Source organism: Balaenoptera physalus (genome assembly GCF_965194825.1).
Source record: "Balaenoptera physalus genome assembly, chromosome: 4".
Classification (NCBI taxonomy): domain Eukaryota; kingdom Metazoa; phylum Chordata; class Mammalia; order Artiodactyla; family Balaenopteridae; genus Balaenoptera; species Balaenoptera physalus.
The window spans coordinates 140,070,574-140,089,767 of record NC_138891.1 but is presented as its reverse complement, the minus strand read 5'-3'; the positions used below and the strand labels follow the sequence as shown (position 1 = coordinate 140,089,767).

Sequence of the window (19,194 nt, the reverse complement as noted above, 5' to 3'; positions counted from 1 at the left end):
TAAATAATTCATTTGTATTATTTTTTAGATTCCACATAATGTGATATTATTTCATATTTGTCTTTCTCTGTGTGACTTACTTCACTCAGTATGAAAATCTCCAGGTATGATGTTCCAGTCTTGATGCTGAAATTTGTGGCCGGCAGGCTGGACACTCAGGCAGGATTTCTCTGTTACAGTCTGGAGGCAGAATCCCTTCTCCCCCCCCCAAACCTCTTTTTTTCTCTTAAGGCCTTCAGCTGATTGGGTAAGGTCCACCCACATTAGGGAGAATAACCGGCTTTACTTAAAGTTAACCGATTGTAGATGTTGACCACATGCTCAAAATGCCATCACAGAAACACCTAGACTAGTGTTTGACCAAACAGCTGGGCACCAGAGCCTAGCCCAGTTGACACATAGACGTAACCACACAGCAGGGGTTCAAGGCCTGGCCCCTTGCCCCTGACTCCCAGCTGTGAAGGGCCAGATCAGCTGCAGAGTACCCCAGGGGCATGTGTGAGGCCTTTCCTAGGGCTGCCTGACAACTCACCTTTCCCCCCACGTCCACGCCTGCTTCCTCCCCCTGCATCTACAGGATACACCCTGTCAAATGCCCTCCACCTTTATCTCTGACTCAGGTTTTGCTCCCCTGAGAACCCATCCTGCAAAACCAGTTAATTAGCAAAACTGAGCTACAGGAGTGGATGCCCTGCCTTGCCTACCCTGGGTGTGTAATTCACACTCACTGGAAGCACTCACCTTTAAATGACCTCTGTGACTCCAGTGGACAAAGTATTTAAAATTCACAAGTAATCCCCCAAAACTCCTTGGAACTTCTTCTCCATAAACCATTTTATGCAACTAGTTCAATAGTTCACATTTATTGAGCACTTGCTACGTTCCAAGAACTCTTCTAAGCTTTTGAAATATGTTAGTTCATTTAATTCCCCCAACAGACTTATAAGTAGATATTACTATTGTATCCATTTTATAGATATGCAAATGGAAGCACAGAGAGGCCAAGTCACTCACCCAGGGTCACACAGCTTGTCCTCCTCTCACTCAGGAAGGTATAAACACAAAGCGGGGGTAGATGGAAGGGAGGTGATGGGGTTGTCCTGGGTTCATTCATCCTCCTCAGCACCAAGGGTGGCTGGAATGTTTTCTGGGTCCCAGGTAGACTGAGAGCTGTGAATTGGACTGCGACCAGGGCCTCGTTCTCTGCTTTGGCGGAAAGTTCTCAAGAGCAAGTAGCAGGCTGGTGGTCACGGGGAGAATAAAGAAGACGATTGTTGTTAATGAGGGCAGCTGAGCTCTCCTCCCAGACCTGATACATGGGTGTCTGCTCAGCTTCCCTCTGCAAGGTCTCAAGGCTTTCTGTTCGGCTGCCTTTGTTTTTGGTAAATGGGGACGGACACGATGGGGTGGAGAGCGGGTGGTGTGATGTCTGGGTTCACGCCACGTCTGAAACACCAGCGAGGGGAACACCTTCTGGGAGCGTCCCCACTACCCACTCAGCCTGAAATGACATTCTTGAGCCTTCCCAAGAAGGCCACAGTGGCTGGGTGAGATTTTAGGAAGTTGATTCAGAGAATGAACGGACAAAACTTAGCATTTCAGAGACAAGCTAAGGAGAAACTGGGAGGCATTAAGGCAAAGGTTGGCTTGCATGTGTCCTACCTGTGGATTTCTGTCTTTGGGGCATGAGCTGGTTCTGAGTGATCAGGGTAGCAGCGTTCAGCTCTCTAAGGGACGTCTTCCCACGCATCCTGGGTTTTAACCAAAAGAGGATCATGGATCTCGGGAGGGTGCCCCGCGGTGGAAATGACACATGGAGACGGTTCAGGGACGCGTGCCTCCTCTTTGTCTTCTCTGCCGTCAAACCAGAGTGTGACTTTTCCTCCACGGAAAAGACAGCAAGGTTCACGGAATAAATAGAGGCGGGGTTTGAATCCTGGGTTCCAATCCCTGCTCATCCACTTAGCAGATCTGTGACCTCAACTTCGTTATCAGAGAAACAAGGGGAGTGATAACCACCTCCCAGGCTCTCAGTACGCCAGCTGATGATGAGTGCCATCAAAGGCTGCACAGTTTGGGTGATGAACGAGGCCATTACTACCACTCAGGGGAATTGCAGCAGCCTTGCTGGGTTAACTGGCTTCTGATGCATTTTTTACACGAAGATCAAGTTATTCTATCTGCCATAAAACGAGAAGGGAGAAGGGCCCTCCTTCCTCTTTTTTAGAGAGATAGAGCCAGCCTGGAAGATCTGGTTTCGAGATTGCAAAACCTGGTCACATTTCAGAGGGTTAGACTGGCAAGGAAAAGTCCAGGTACTTGATAGCTCTTTTCCCAGCGAGAAGAAAAAAAAGTGCTGAATAAACGTTATCATTGTATCTCGTGAATGCTGCAAACAGAAAACTCAGAGAAATTTCAAGCGAGAAGATAATCCCCGAACGGAACAGCGTGTGGGTTCAGCAGGCGGGTGTGTGTAGGATGAAGGTCAGGCTTGGCCCCGCAGGAGGACGACAAGCCCCTTCCATCTCCCTGCAGCCCCTCCCCCAGCCCCCATCTTAGCCACCCTCCCTGCCCTGGGAAACTCTGTCATTGCTCTGCGGCCCCGAGAGAGTCTAAGCCCCGTCCCTGCCTGGACCAAGCCCTGGAGCTGTTCACCTTGCCCAGCTTCATGGGTTGGGGCCTGAGGATGAAATTTTTCATCCTTGGGACTGGAACAGAATGCCCTGTCTTCATCAAGACCTCACTTTCCCATTTTCCATCCTTTCTCCTTCTCTCTCCCCCTCCTCTTTAGTGTCCGATGGACCCCCAGGTCTTGGCATCTCCCCTCCCCTCCGTCCTGCCTCCTTGCTCCTTGGCTGGACCGCCTTCACTCCTGGCTGGACCATGGTAGCATTTCCCTCCCTGCAGTCAGCTGCCTTGGGAATCTTCCCAAAAGCCTCTTTGGGAAACTCCATTCTACACATGCTCAAAAATCCCCAGCTGCTGTTTTCAGAGCAAGGCCCACACTTCCTAGCCTGTGCTTTGAGACTCTCTCGGTGGCTCCGTCTGGCCCTTCGCGATCCACACAAGCCTTTCTGGTCCAGCCACGGTGCCCACCATCCCCACCTTGAGCTCTCCCACTTTCCTGCTTTTCTGGAACATCTGCCTGAGTGACTGGCCCAGCTTCTCTCCACACCCTCTGTCCGAGGCCTTTGTCCTGCTTTGAAAAGCCCTCCTTGACCACCTCAGGTGATGGCAAAGATGATTTGGATGTTGTTATGCTGTTTCACAGAGACTTTTACTCATATGCAGAGGTGGCTGCCTTGTGCCCCCTTTATAGGCTCGTGTTCTGCAGTCCTATTGCACTTGATGGCCTGCGGCGCTTATTCCTTCTGCCTGGGCTGCCCTCCTCTCTCATGTCTGTATAACATTCTTCCTGTTTTTCATCATCCGATTTAAATCCTACCACCCAAAGCTGAAGCTCCCTCTTCCTTTTCCCTGAGCTGTCTCAGTGCATCTTATCGAAGCTGCTATGTTACCCCTTATTCTGTATCATAAAACATTAGGCCACATGCTAACTCTCCTGCAAGGCATGAGAGACACACCTTGGAACTTTTTCATCCTGCCTCACCCCTGGACACAGCTCTTTGCATGATGTCATCAGTTAATACTTATAGAAGGACTTGCTAATGATGTATTTCATGGAAGATTCTGTATGGATGGAATGCATAGCTGTACAGCCAGAGGCACATTACAAACCTCGCCTCCTGAGTACAGTAAGTTCCCTACGTATGCACCTCCAAGTTGCAAGCTTTCAAAGATGTGAGCGTGCGTTCACCTGTCCGATCACATAAGTTCACGTATCTGGTATACATTGTCATGTGCGTGCATCCTTTACAAGTGGTTGTGCTTTTGTGTAGTTTATTGGACAGTACTGTATAGAGTACAGTAGTACAGTATCTTTATTGCAAGCCCAGGATGTCCGGAAGCAAGCGTAAAAGCAGCAGTGATGTAGCTGGTACTGCTAGGAAGCGCCAAGCGATAATGATGGAAACAAAAATGAAAATAATTGAGAGAGTGGAGTGAGGCGAAAAGATGGTAGGTGTCACTTGTTCTTATAACATGAAACGTTCAACCATCGGCGCGATTTTAAAGAACAAGGACAAGATCATGGAACATGTGAAGTCTGCCGTGCTGATGATGTCGACAATGATATCGAAGAAGCGTGGAAAAGTGATGGAGAAGGTGTTGACAATAATATCGAAGAAGAGTGGAAAAGTGATGGAGGAGATGGAGAAACTTCTCAGTGTGTGGATGCAGGATGAGGATCAGCATCGAGTCCCGCTCAGCTTAATGCTAATTCAAGAGAAAGCTAAAAGCCTTTGTGAAGACTTGAAGAAGAAACACGGCGAAGAATCAGAGGGCACATCTTTTAATGCCAGCCACGGCTGGTTTCATCGGTTCAAGGCTAGAGCCAACTTTCACAACGTAAAACTGGCGAGGCAGCGAGTGCAGATATGGTAGCTGCCTGGGAATTTCCTAAATTCTCTTTGTCCTAGAGAAAGAACAAAGGGAGACAAGAGGAGAAGAATAATCGAAGAACCGGAGAGATTCACAATGCAGGAAATGGCAAGGAGATTTTCTTTATTTGAGGAAGTTCTGTTAGTTTTTGAGGCACAGGACCCGAACGTAGAACAGTACACAGAGGTTGCAGCAGCCGTTCAGAATGCAATCCAGTGCTACCGTGCCATCTATGATGAGAAAAAAGAGCTACTACCCAGACATCGCTGGATCGCTTTTTCAAGAAGGTAGATAGAATTGAATCCAGCAAGGAACCAGAACCTGTGCCGTCAACGTCAGGCGTGAGTGAAATTGCAGCTTGCCCTCCGTCTCCTATTGCTGACGATCCTTCAGCTCTACCATCTCCCACCTCCTCGCCCTCCTCCAGTCAGTGACTCTTCTTGCCTGTTCATGTGATGCCAGCCCTTGTATGCCAGCTGTTGTACTGTACTACTGTACTTTTCAAGGTACTGTACTGTAAGATTAAAAATGTTTTCTTTCTTTTTTGTTTTTTTATGTATTATTTGTGTGAAAAGTATCATAAACCTATTACAGTACGGTACTATATAGCTGACTGTGTTAATTGGTTCCCTAGGCTAACTTTGTTGGACTTACGAACAAATTGGACTTAACGAATGCGCTCTCAGAATGGAACTCATTCGTATGTAGGGGACTTACACTGTATCAGCGAAGGGCGTTTGTGGTGAGGCTCGTGATTTCTATTTAAATATATAAGAAGAGTGAAAAATCTTTATTTCCAGAGTGTGTCCAGTACAAATGAGGCAATTTTGATGCAGTTCTCTTAAACTAATCAAAATCAGCAGAAATGGAAAAGCTGATTTCGGTGCTCCTGGTGGTGAAAATCCCATCACCAGGGAGGCCAAAGTGTTTCAGCCAAGCCAGTGGACACAGAACTACTTTCAGGACGAGTTCAAGGTTCTTTGAAATTCCTCACTCTTAAAGAGCACAAGGAAACCTTTCCCAGTTAATATTCTGTAAGTATTTGGCCGTTGGTTTGTTTTTTAATGGCAGATAATGTAGAGAATTATCTACATTATTGGAGAGCCTCAGTATTTTTTTCTTTCTGCCTTTAGGCCAGTTGATTTTCATTAGGAAAAGCTTCTAACTCTCCTGACCTGCCTCTCCATACTGTATTCAAAATAAACACATTAGAGGGATGCTGAAAGAAGAATTTCATCTGAAAGAGATGCTCTGTGATATTCTCTGGGTCCCTTACGTAGGATATCTCTATTAATTTAAGTTATTTTCATTTTTGCTCTGTTATAGAACTTGCTGCTCAGGAATTTTGCATTTATAATATTGAGATGGTAATACAATATTGATTAATTTAACTAGCAATTAGTTATTTTATATGCATCCTCTAAAGCAGTTATGCATTAACAGTGTTTTACTTTTTTCTGCCCAGTGTTAATTTAAAAATATGAAACAGACCTCATTGTTTGCATAGATGGCTATTGAGGCAGTTGCTGTCTCTAAGATGTGCCCTTGTGATTACATCAAGACAAAATTCATTTTGAAGGCCAAATTTGCTTCTAAAACAGACTTTGGGATTCTGTTCTCAAAGATATATTTTGTTTGATGAACTTTCTTAGAAATACATCATGTCCCTTTAATCTGTGGCCTGCTTGTCAGTTGTCTGCCATTATGAAATGACTAAATATTTATGTTTTTCCAGTTGAGCTTAGGGGGAAAAAAAAAAGAACACAACTCTGGTAAATGTGTTTCCTTTAACAGAAGGCTCAGTGTAAAACGGGAGAGAAGTAGTATTTATAGTTGTTTTCCCTTTTCTGGATGTCACCCGCCTTTCAAACGCAGCCTGTTTTCTTTCAAATGTCTCATTTTTACTGGGGACCTCGAGGCAGACCGTGGACCCCAGACCGAGGGGCTGTGGAGCCGTTTGGTGGTTGCGCGTCTTGTCGTGGTGGAAGGCGGCGGCCATCCCGCCGTGAAAGCTTGAATGCTTTCACGTGCGCATGATGAGGCCGAGAAGGAGAGAAAGACCCAGTGTCCCTTCCTCCAAGGACATCACAGGCTTGTAAGGCGCATTAATGTCTAGGTTCGTTTTGCTCTCTCCTTGGAAAAAGAATAAGGGAAGAAGCATTAAGGATGGAGGTTGATTTAAGGCTGTGAATGGCACAAAGGCTGACCCTAGGGAACAAAATGAAATGAAACCAACCACAAAACAAAACAAAACTGACAAGCAGCATCCAGGCATGGCCATGCGTGGCACGGGCGTGATTCCTGAAGACTCTTGCCATTTTCTTCTGGTGGAACTGCTCTGGTATATTTTTACCACGTTTCTCTAAGATGGAGAGTCAAAGGACCCCCTTTGGGGAATTTGAAAAGCTGCCCAGAATTGCCTCGCTGAGTTCTGAGTTAGAGCGGATAAGGCAGCACAGTGACTTACAAGTGGAAAGGTACGCACGTGTGCGCACGAACAATGTCAAGTTGAGGCATGATAACGATGGAACAGCATACGACGTTTTGGGTTCTGAGCAGGTTCAGGAGGCCGAAGAGCTGATGTGGATGCGATTTCAGAGCACTGCCATGTTTTCTAGCTCTGGAACGCCAGCTCCCTAGTTTCTGCCCTGCCTACAAGTGACATGTCTCAGGGACTCAGCTACTGGAAGAGCAGCTGCTTTGGTTGGTCTTCACAGATTTCCTCGCCATCACCTCTTAACTTCACAATAATTTCGGGGCCTTTTTTCTCTGCTTGGCTTCTGGAGCACAGGTGTGCCAGGGCTGGCACCTCGGACTTACTAGAAAGATGGCCCATATCTCTATTCAACTCTGTACTCAGGGACTTCTGTTACATTCTTGAAATTGCCCATGATAGGGATAGTTACTCCACAAGAATTGCCAAATGCTTCAAATCAGAGGATTTCCCCTGGAGAGCCGGTTGCTAAACATTTAGTAACACACCACTTCTGAGACACTGGGGTCCCTTCCACCCGCCAGAGCTGACATTATGGCCTGGCCTTTCCTCTGTCTCTTCCAGACTGGACTGCCCCTGATCCTCTGTCTCTAGAATCTCTCTCTGCTACTACACCTTTCCCTTTATCCCACCTATAAATGTACCTGCTTTCTCATCCTTAACAAACCAACTAGACAAATAAGATAAACCTTCTTCTAATTGGATTGTAAACTTCTTGAGGGCAGGACTGAGTCTTGCGCACTCTTGCATTCCTAGCTACTGGCAATTTCTGACACACAGTAGGCATGCAACAAATGTTGGGTGAGTGAACACGTGTTTCTTTTTTTCTTAAACTACTCTCCCCTTTGCTCTCTTTGTTGCTTAGTGCCTTTCATGAATAGCCTATGTTGACCTTCCCATATCCTCCCAACCTTCCACTAGCAAACCTTTGGAAACTGGCAACATTATTGGAGGTCACCCAGAGGTTTTGACTTGCCAAATCCAATACCTTTTTATCAACTTGTGTGGTTGGTTGATTGAATTTCTCATTCGTATTCAGCTCTCTGGAGATCGACGCTGTGAACTGTTTCTGCCTTACTGAACGTCCTTCCTTGGCATCCAGGACTTGGGTCCTTTCTAGCTTTTTCCTAATTCTCTGACTGCTCCTCCTGTGTTCTTGGTTGTCCAGTTTTCCTCCTTCAGTCTCTCAAATAGCTCAGGTGCTCTACTCGATTGGATTCTGCCTGCATACCTCCCTTGTGCGAGTTATTCTGCAGCTGAGGGTCAAGCGTGGTAATGGGGGAGTTGGTATTTGTGATTGTTCCTTTACAACCTTGTCTTTCCCACTAGACTCTGAACTCATGGCAGAGCCCACCCCTAGTTAGTGCTTAGCTCAGTGATGGCACCTGGAGGAAACTGACTTAGTGAATGTTGGATAGATGGATGGATGGATGGATGGATGATGGATGGATAGATTGGTGGATGGATGGATGGATGATGGATGGATGGATGGACGATGGATGGGTAGATTGATGGATGGATAGATTGATGGATCATGGATGGATGGATGGATGGATGATGGATAATGGGTGATGGATGAATGCATGGAGGAACAATTGAATGAATGAATGGATTTGAAGGGTAGGTTGAACTTAGATTGTGAAAAGAAACAAGTATCAACATAACTTCTTAATTATAGAGACAAGACATTCAACATTTCTGAACTGTGTTCTGAGAGTAAAAGACACTCTACAGTGTGCCTCTCCTGCGTACTTTTTCACTTTCATACCTTTGCTCATCTATCTCCTCTGCCTTGTATACTCTCCTCCCTGTTCCCATCTATTGAATACTAAGTGCCTATGGTATACTCTCTCCTTTGAAGAGGCATTGCCATTCCATGAGGTTAGATGGAATTGCCACCTCCTTTGTACTTCTCTTATGACCCTCACCACATTCTGCCTCCAATCAGTCATTGAACCAGAAGTGTAATCCCCCCATCAAATCCTTTGTTTACTGAGGGCACCATTCTGTGTCACCTCTAGTACCTGCACACTCAATACATATATAGACTGAGATAGATCACTTATCTTGATAATAGTTATTTGTTTCTCAAGTCTTAGATATAATGTTATAAGTAGGAAGATTTATGGGCTGGGCTAATTTCCAGCAGATCATTTTATTTAAAAAATTAGAACAGAAAAGTGTATTCAGCATGTCTGTTTGAGTTGGACACAGATAATAAAAGAGAGGAAGGTGGCTCTTTTGAACACAGACACTGTAGTGTATAGGATGCTTCGTGTCTTCAGGGTTGATTAATCCTGCTCTTCCCCACCCTAAGCATAATCCCAGGGGATTGCCTTCAGTTTTTACCCCTGACATCACAGCATATTGCTTTTGTCCTCAGGCCCCCTCCTCCCATGGTTCTGAGATGGCTGTCACAGTTCCAACTGTCCCCATGACAGGACAGTATCACATGACTTTTCTTTGTCAGCCAAGAGACTTTCTCCAGAAGTCATCTTGTTATGTCCCCCAGGGTTGAATTGGCCAAAATTCAACCTCATGCTCATCCCTAAACCAATCAGTGGCAAGAGGAATGGGTGCCCAGTGACAAGATTTGCCCCTGAAGTTGGGGCAGGGTCAGCCTTCGCCAGGGCATGTCGGGGGGCTGGGCTACATACCCAAGCGAAGTTGGGTTTCCTTTCTCAGGAGAAGGGGGCAGCCGGTGTGTCTGCTGCCTTTGCCACCTGTGGGGAGGGGGTGGTAAACACACGAGCGGGCTCACAGCTCACCGTGACTGTGCCTGGTGTCGCTGGTGGGAATGGAGCCTCTTCGCAAAAGACGGCTGTTGTTCACTCAGGGTCCGGGGTGTTTTCTGTCGAGAAGGCAGCAGCTCTCTAGGACATCTAGTTTTCCATCTTCCCAGTAGCTGACCTCAGCTTATGAAACATTCACTGTTGCTGACACAGGTGGCCAGGAAAATCTGTGCGTAGGGAGTGGCTTCTCGTCCGGGTGTTTATGGAACGAGGACGCTGCATGTCCCTGAACATACGATGCCTTGTGTCTCTTCGCTTGGCACTGCCACAAACACTGTCTCGTTGGACTCGCACCATCTCTCTGTAACCCGTGGCTTGCAGATGGGCAGACTGAGGCGGAGAGCGGTCTGTTGGCTTTTGGTGGTCAGCACCAATCTGGCTCTGAGCCCGGTCTCTCTGTGCACCGCGACTGCTTTGCAAATTAAACTTGCCCTTGAGATGCTCAGGTGTGTTTAACTTTGACCATTTCCAGTGAGAGTTTTCCAATGATCGCGATCACGTGTGTTCTCCTACTGCGTAGATCAGGGGGCTCATTGGATCCAGGGGTGATGGGGTTCAGAGCACTTGACCTTGGCAGGGCTGGGCACCATGTTCTTCATCCTCTGCTTTCTGCAGGACCAAGGGCTGTTCAGCTGGCGTGAGCAGTTTGCTCTCATACCAAGGTTCTCAAATGGCTGTGTTTTTTGACTTCTTGAGTCTGGTTTGCATAATTTTCTGACTTTTCTGCTTTGATTGGGCTGGTTGTTACCTCACGCGGCTGGTAGCGTGCCTTTCTCTGGCAAAGCTTCTCTCTCCCTAGACTTCGTGACATCTTTTTGGATCCTTTGTGGGCTTTTCAGCTGCATTACGGATAATTTACGTTGTCAGATAAATGCCCTCTGGATAGATGAAATATTAATAACATTATAACGCTAATTTAAAAATACCCATTGCACATATTTAATAGAATCTTCTCTGGCCTTTGCTCTTGTCTTTAAATCAGGTCCAATAATATTCAATCATAAATCAAGTGTTTCTTTTGGCATAGAAGAGGTTTGGGCACGAAAATGTACTATAGGATGACACAGTATAGGAAATTTTAGCCCAGGCTTTTAAAACCCGTGTTCCCTTTGCAGCAATTGGAAACTAAATACTATTTTAACCACTTGTCCGTGGAAAGCATTTAACCAAATAATAGTCAATATTGGCTTTTGGATTTAGAGAAAAAGAAATTTGGAAACACCTTAATTAACTCAAGATCTGTGCGGCCATGCAAAGCATGACCTAATTCACTGCTATCCCCTCCTTTCCTGCTGAGCGGCCTGTCTCTGAGCATGGGAGGCCCCATGGTGCCGTGAGGCTGGACGCTTATCCCACATCACTGTGAAGAAAACACTTTGCAAATGTGCTTAGGATTCTACAAGCATTATTATGTAGCTCTTCTCTGATTATCAAGATGAATATTCTTGGTTCTGAAAATTTGGAAAATGCCCATGATGATAAAGAAGAAAATAAGACTCCCCAGAAATCACATTGGAAACCCAAAGACCACTTCCAGTAGCGATTTGCTGCACTTTCTTAGAGCCTTCCTTCCTCCTCTTTCTATCTCCCCTCTTGGTTTTTTTTTTTTTTTTTTAATTTTTATTGGAGTATAGTTGATTTACAATGTTGTTAGTTTCTGCTGTACAGCAAAGTGACTCAGTTATACATATACATATATCCACTCTTTTTTTTTTTAGATTATTTTCCCATATAGGCCATTACAGAGCATTGAGTAGAGTTCCCTGTGCTATACAGTAAGTCCTTATTAGTTATCTATTTTATATATAGTAGTGTGTTATGTCAACCTCAATCTCCCAGTTTATCCCTCCCCTTATCCCCTGTAGAAAACAAACCATAAGTTTCTTTTCTACATCTGTGACTCTACTTCTGTTTTGTAACTAAGTTCATTTGTACCCTTTTTCCCCTCTTGTTTTTCATCCATCTGTTTTCTGTTTATGATATTGGAATCAGACTATATATATGGTTTTTGTATCCTAATTTTCCCCCAAGAATTTGGATTTTCCATATCCTACCAAACCCTTTGCCCCACCAGTTGGGCAATTTGGTTTAAATATCTCGATGCACAGGCCCGCAGCCTTCTGGGAGTTGGCTGGGGGCCTCTTGGGTGGAGTGGGAGGCTGAATTGGTCTGTGGAACCATTTATAAATAATATTGTCCATTGCAAATATTGATTTTGATGCAATACTTAAGGCATTTTCTAACTTGGAAATATTTTTGACTGAAAAAGCTGCCGTTTGCAATTTGTCATGTTGTGAGGATTTTGTTAAATGTACTAAATATTTTGGGATTGGATATTTGATTTGGAAACTTGCATAAGCACAGAAATTCCTGTATCTCCAAAAAAAAAAAAAAAAAAAAAAACCAGAGAGATTGGATTTTAGAGCTGCACCGACAGGCATATTCTGAGGAAGATTTTTTATTTTTATTTTTATTTTTTTAATATGGTAGTTCTCTAATCTCTTAAAAAAAATGTGGATCCTTGTGGCATCTACAAATTAAAAAGACTGTTTCCTTCCTGGGACTAAAACAGTTGTCTAATTACAGTTCACAGGATGTTGAATAAACCCCATTACTCTTTGTTTTGAGCAGACAAAAGTGCTAAAGTAATGATCTGGGGAAACCATTATTACTAAAGCTGTGGGCTGTGAGGAAAGGAGAACATTTTCAAAATATTTTCTTTGCAAAAGTATACGTGGGCTTCAGTATATCCGTTCAGGCTTGGCCCTCATTTCATTCCTGATTTTTGCTTCGTAATGCTGAACTTCCCTGGGAGAAATGGTGCCCCATCTCCCCCCTCACTTTTTTTTTTTTTTTTTTTTAAAGTAAGACTTTTAAGTTCATTCCCCTTTTAGGATATTTTAAAGTAATGTTTCAGAAATAGGATTTGTCACTAAATGTATAGTTGATCCTTGGTTTTAATATTTGGGAAAAAACCAGGGCTTAATATATTGAAATTCTCTTTCAGGTTGTTCCAAGATCTTTGAAGACCCAGGAAAAAGCCGTGTTGACCAAAAGCAAGACAAATGACTCACAGAGAGAAAAGATGGGGGAGCCAAGGGCAATTAAAGGTAAAACAAAAAAACCCAGAAAACCCTACCTTTCCTAGTCAAGAATTTTTAGAAAAATGTGAATGTAAATATTTTGTATCTTCAGTATTTGATATTTGTGGTCCCAAACCTCCAAAGACCTTTTCTTGGGTCCTTTGGTGTACTTAGAGGACTTATGTTGGTTCCATTGATTCTCCCGCACAAATAAGATGCCCCTCGCCCAGTACTACCTGTTCCTGCCTTCAACACTGTAGAGTTGTTGTTGTTGTTTTTCTAAGAAAAAAAAACCCTGCAAAAATCAGTGGGGGGAATCTTATTTCACAGGTGTCTTAAGACTCTCAACTATTTATTTATTTATTTATTTTTTATAAATTTATTTTGTTTATTTTCAGCTGCATTGGGTCTTTGTTGCTGTGCGTGGGCTTTATTTGTGGTGAGCAAGGGCTACTCTTTGTTGCAGTGCTCTGGCTTCTCATTGTGGTGGCTTCTCTTGTTGCAGAGCACGGGCTCTGGGTGTGCGGGCTTCAGTAGTTGTGGCTCGTGGGCTCTAGATCGCAGGCTCAGTAGTTGTGGCGCACGGGCTTAGTTGCTCCGCGGCATGTGGGATCTTCCCGGACCAGGGCTCGAACCCATGTCCCCTGCATTGGCAGGCGGATTCTTAACCACTGCGCCACCAGGGAAGTCCCTCAACTATTTAAATAAACAAAACCTGGATATTATAGATGATGTATGATGTTTGATTTATGCGGCATAGAATAGCAATGACTTAGTGGATCTACACTGAGGAAAGAAACCTTGGCTATACATCAATGGCTAAATGCATGTATAGTTAGTTATATTTAGAGTTTAGTAAGCTCTTCATGCATCATTTTATTTTATTTTATTTTTAGGTGGGAGAATTTTATTTTATTTTTAAAATTTTTTTATTTTTTAACATCTTTATTGGAGTATAATTGCTTTACAATGGTGTGTTAGTTTCTGCTTTATAACAAAGTGAATCAGCTATACATATACATATATCCCCATATCTCCTCCCTCTTGCGTCTCCCTCCCACCCTCCCTATCCCACCCCTCTAGGTGATCACAAAGCACTGAGCTGATCTCCCTGTGCTATGCGGCTGCTTCCCACTAGCCATTTATTTTACATTTGGTAGTGTATATATGTCCATGCCACTCTCTCACTTCGTCGCAGCTTACCCTTCCCCCTCCCCATGGCCTCAAGTCCATTCTCTACGTCTGCGTCTTTATTCTTGTCCCGCCCCTCGGTTCTTCATAACCATTTTTTTTTTTTTTAGATTCCATATACATGTGTTAGCATACAGTACTTGCTTTTCTCTTTCTGACTTACTTCACTCTGTATGACAGACTCTAGGTCCATCCACCTCGCTACAAATAACTCAATTTCGTTTCTTTTTATGGATGAGTAATATTCCATTGTATATATGTACCACATCTTCTTTATCCATTCATCTGTCACTGGACACTTAGGTTGATTCCATGTCTTGGCTATTGTAAATAGAGGTGCAAAGAACATTGTGGTACATGACTCTTTTTGAATTATGGTTTTCTCAGGGTATATGCCCAGTAGTGGGATTGCTGGGTCATGTAGTAGTTCTGTTTTTAGTTTTTTAAGGAACCTCCATACTGTTCTCCATAGTGGCTATATCAATTTACATTCCCACCAACAGTGTAAGAGGGTTCCCTTTTCTCCACACCCTCTCCAGCATTTATTATTTGTAGATTTTTTTAATGATGGCCATTCTGACTGGTATCATTGAGGTGATACCTCATTGTACTTTTGATTTGCATTTCTCTAATGATTAGTGATGTTGATCATCCTTTCATGTGTTTGTTGGCAATCTGTATATCTTCTTTGGAGAAATATCTGTTTAGGTCTTCTGCCCATTTTTGGATTGGGTTGTTTGGTTTTTTGATATTGAGCTGCATGAGCTGCTTGTATATTTTTGAGATTAATCCTTTGTCAGTTGCTTCATTTACAAATATATTCTCCCATTCTGAGGGTTCTCTTTTCATCTTGCTTATAGTTTCCTTTGCTGTGCAAAAGCTTTTAAGTTTCATTAGGTCCCATTTGTTAATTTTGTTTTTATTTCCATTTCTCTAGGAGGTGGGTCAAAAAGGATCTTGCTGTGATTTATGGCATTGAGTGTTCTGCCTATGTTTTCCTCTAAGAGTTTTATAGTGTCTGGCCTTACATTTAGGTCTTTAATACATGTTGAGTTTATTTTTGTGTATGGTGTTAGGGAGTATTCTAATTTCATTCTTTTACATATAGCTGTCCAGTTTTCCCAGCACCACTTATTGAAGAGGCTGTCTTTTCTCCATTGTATATTCTTGCCTCCTTTATCAAAGGTAAAGTGACCATATGTGCGTGGGTTTATCTCTGGGCTTTCTATCCTGTTCCATTGATATATAGTTCTCTTTTTGTGCCAGTACCATACAGTCTTGATTAAAGTAGCTTTATAGTATAGTCTGAAGTCAGGGAGTGTGATTCCTCCAGCTCCGTTTTTCTCAAGGTTGCTTGTGCTATTCGGGGTCTTTTGTGTTTCCATACAAATTGTGAAATTTTTTGTTCTAGTTCTGTGAAAAATGCCATTGGTCATTTGATAGGGATTACATTGAATCTGTAGATTGCTATGGGTAGTATAGTCATTTTCACAATGTTGATTCTTCCAATCCAAGAACATGGTATATCTCTCCATCTGTTTATATCATCTTTAATTTCTTTCATCAGTGTCTTATAGTTTTCTGCATACAGGTCTTTTGTCTCCTTAGGTAGGTTTATTCCTAGGTATTTTATTCTTTTTGTTGCAATGGTAAATGGGAGTGTTTCCTTAATTTCTCTTTCAGGTTTTTCATCCTTAGTGTATAGGAGTGCAAGAGATTTCTGTGCCCTAATTTTGTATCCTGCTACTCTACCAAATTCATTGATTAGTTCTAGTAGTTTTCTGGTAGCTTCTTTAGGATTCTCTATGTATAGTATCATGTCACCTGCAAACAGTGACTTTTTTACTTCTTCTTTTCCGATTTGGATTCCTTTTATTTCTTTTTCTTCTCTGATGGCTGTGGCTAAAACTTCCCAAACTATGTTGAATAATAGTGGTGAGAGTGGGCAACCTTGTTTTGTTCCTGATCTTAGTGGAAATGGTTTCAATTTTTCACCATTGAGAACGATGTTGGCTGTGGGTTTGTCATATATGGCCTTTATTATGTTGAGGTAAGTTCCTGCTGTGCCTACTTTCTGGAGGGTTTTTATCATAAATGGGTGTTGAATTTTGTCAAAAGCTTTTTCTGCATGTATTGAGATGATCATATGGTTTTTGTCCTTCAACTTGTTAATATGGTGTATCACATTGCTTGGTTTGTGTATATCAAAGAATCCTTGCATTCCTGGGATAAACCCCACTTGACCATGGTGTATGATCCTTTTAATGTGCTGTTGGTTTCTTTTTGCTAGTTTTTTGTTGAGGCTTTTTGCATCTATGTTCATCAGTGATATTGGCCTGTAGTTTTCTTTCTTTGTGACATCTTTGTCTGGTTTTGGTATCAGGGTGATGGTGGTCTCGTAGAATGAGTTGGGGAGTGTTCCTTCCTCTGCTGTATTTTGGAAGAGTTTGAGAAGGATAGGTGTTAGCTCTTCTCTAAATGTTTGATAGAATTCACCTGTGAAGCCATCTGGTCCTGGGCTTTTGTTTGTTGGAAGATTTTTAATCACAGTCTCAATTTCAGTGCTTGTGATTGGTCTGTTTATATTTTCTATTTCTTCCTGGTTCAGTCTCAGAAGGTTCTGCTTTTCTAAGAATTTGTCCATTTCTTCTAGGTTGTCCATTTTATTGTCATATGGTTGCTTGTAGTAATCTCTCATGATCCTTTGTATTTCTGCAGTGTCAGTTGTTACTTCTCCTTTTTCATTTCTAACTGTATTGATTTGACTCTTCTCCCTTTTTTTTTTAATGATTCTGGGTAATCGTTTATCAATTTTGTTTATCTTCTCAAAGAAGTAGCTTTTAGTTTTATTGATCTTTGCTATCGTTTCCTTCATTTGTTTTTCATTTATTTCTGATCTGATCTTTATGATTTCTTTCCTTCTGCTAACTTTGGGTTTTTTTTGTTCTAATTTGTCTAATTGCTTTAGGTGTAAGGTTAGGTTGTTTATTTGAGATGTTTCTTGTTTCTTGAGGTAGGATTGTATTGTTATATACTTCCCTCTTAGAACTGCTTTTGCTGCATCCCATAGGTTTTGGGTCATCGTGTTTTCATTGTCATTTGTTTCTAGGTATTTTTTGATTTCCTCTTTGATTTCTGCGGTGATCTCTTGGTTATTAAGTAGTGTATTGTTTAGCCTCCCTGTGTTTGTATTTTTTACAGATTTTTTCCTGTAATTGATATCTAGTCTCATAACATTGTGGTCGGGAGAGATGCTTGATATGATTTCAGTTTTCTTAAATTTACCAAGGCTTGAGTTGTGACCCAAGATATGATCTATCCTGGAGAATGTTCCATGAGCACTTGAGAAGAAAGTGTATTCTGTTGTTTTTGGATGGAATGTCCTATAAATATCAATTAAGTCCATCTTATTTAATGTATCATTTAAAGCTTGTGTTTCCTTATTTATTTTCATTTTGGATGATCTGTCCATTGGTGAAAGTGGGGTGTTAAAGTCCCCTACCATGATTGTGTTACTGTTGATTTCCCCTTTTATGGCTGTTAGCATTTGCCTTATGTATTGAGGTGCTCCTATATTGGGTGCATAAATATTTACAATTGTTATATCTTCTTATTGTATTGATCCCTTGATTATTATGTAGTGTCCTTCTTTGTCTCTTGTAATAGTCTTTATTTTAAAGTCCATTTTTTCTTATATGAGAATTGCTACACCAGCTTTCTTTTGATTTCCATTTGCATGGAATATCTTTTTCCCTCCCCTCACTTTCAGTCTGTATGTGTCCCTAGGTCTGAAGTGGGTCTCTTATAGACAGCATGTATATGGGTCTTGTTTCTGTATCCATTCAGGCAGTCTGTGTCTTTTGGTTGGAGCATTTAATCCATTTCCATTTAAGGTAATTATGTATGTTCCTATTAGCATTTTCTTAATTGTTTTGGGTTTGTTTTTGTAGGTCCTTTTCTTCTCATGTGTTTCCCACTTAGAGAAGTTCCTTTAGCATTTGTTGTAGAGCTGGTTTGGTGGTGCTTAATTCTGTTAGCTTTTGCTTGTCTGTAAAGGTTTTAATTTCTCCGTTGAATCTGAATGAGATCCTTGCGGGGTAGAGTAATCTTGGTTGTAGTTTCTTCCCTTTCATCATGTTAAATATGTCCTGACACTCCCTTCTGGCTTGCAGAGTTTCTGCTGAAAGATCAGCTGTTAACCTTATGGGGTTTCCCTTGTATGTTATTTGTTGCTTTTCCCTTGCTGCTTTTAATATTTGTTCTTTGTATTTAATTTTTGATAGTTTGATTAATATGTGTCTTTGCGTGTTTCTCCTTGGATTTATCCTGTATGGGACTCTCTGTGCTTCCAGGACTTGATTAACTATTTCCTTTCCCATATTAGGGAAATTTTCAACTATAATCTCTTCAAATATTTTTTCAGTCCCTTTCTTTTTCTCTTCTTCTTCTGGGACCCCTACAGTTTGAATGTTGGTGCGTTTAATGTTGTCCCAGAGGTCTCTGAGACTCTCGTCAATTCTTTTCGTTCTTTTTTCTTTATTCTGCTCTGCGGTACTTATTTCCATTATTTTATCTTCCAGGTCACTTATCTGTTCTTCTGCCTAAGTTTTTCTGCTATTGATTTCTTCTAGAGAATTTTTAATTTCATTTATTGTGGTGTTCATCATTGTTTGTTTGCTCTTTGGTTCTTCTGGGTCCTTGTTACACGTTTCTTGTATATTCTGCATTCTATTTCCAAGATTTTGTTTCATCTTTACTATCATTACTCTGAATTCTTTTTCAGGTAGACTGCCTATTTCCTGTTCATTTGTTTGGTCTGGTGGGTTTTTACCTTGCTACTTCATCTGCTATGTGTTTCTCTGTCTTCTCATTTTGCTTAACTTACTGTGTTTGGGGTCTCCTTTTCTCAGGCTGCAGGTTCGTAGTTCCCGTTGTTTTTGGTGTCTGCCACCCGTGGCTATGGTTGGTTCAGTGTGTTGTGTAGGGCTCCTGGTGGAGGGGACTAGTGCCTGTGTTCTGGTGGATGAGGCTGGATCTTGTCTTTCTGATGGGCAGGACCACGTCCGGTGGTGTGTTTTGGGGTGTCTGTGAACTTATTATGATTTTAGGCAGCCTCTCTGCTAATGGGTGGGGT

At 42.4% G+C, this 19,194-nt stretch overlaps 1 protein-coding gene across 5 annotated transcripts in view; it reads left to right on the top strand.

Annotated features, from left to right (window-relative positions):
- ERG (ETS transcription factor ERG) overlaps nt 1-19,194 on the top strand; it is a 293,551-nt gene that overhangs the window by 73,417 nt on the left and 200,940 nt on the right. For all 5 annotated transcript variants that reach the window (XM_082458823.1, XM_082458824.1, XM_082458827.1 and 2 more), the window contains one exon: nt 12,794-12,896. The gene's annotated coding sequence lies outside the window, so the exon portion shown is untranslated. Of the gene's footprint in view, nt 1-12,793; nt 12,897-19,194 lie in introns of those variants that run through there.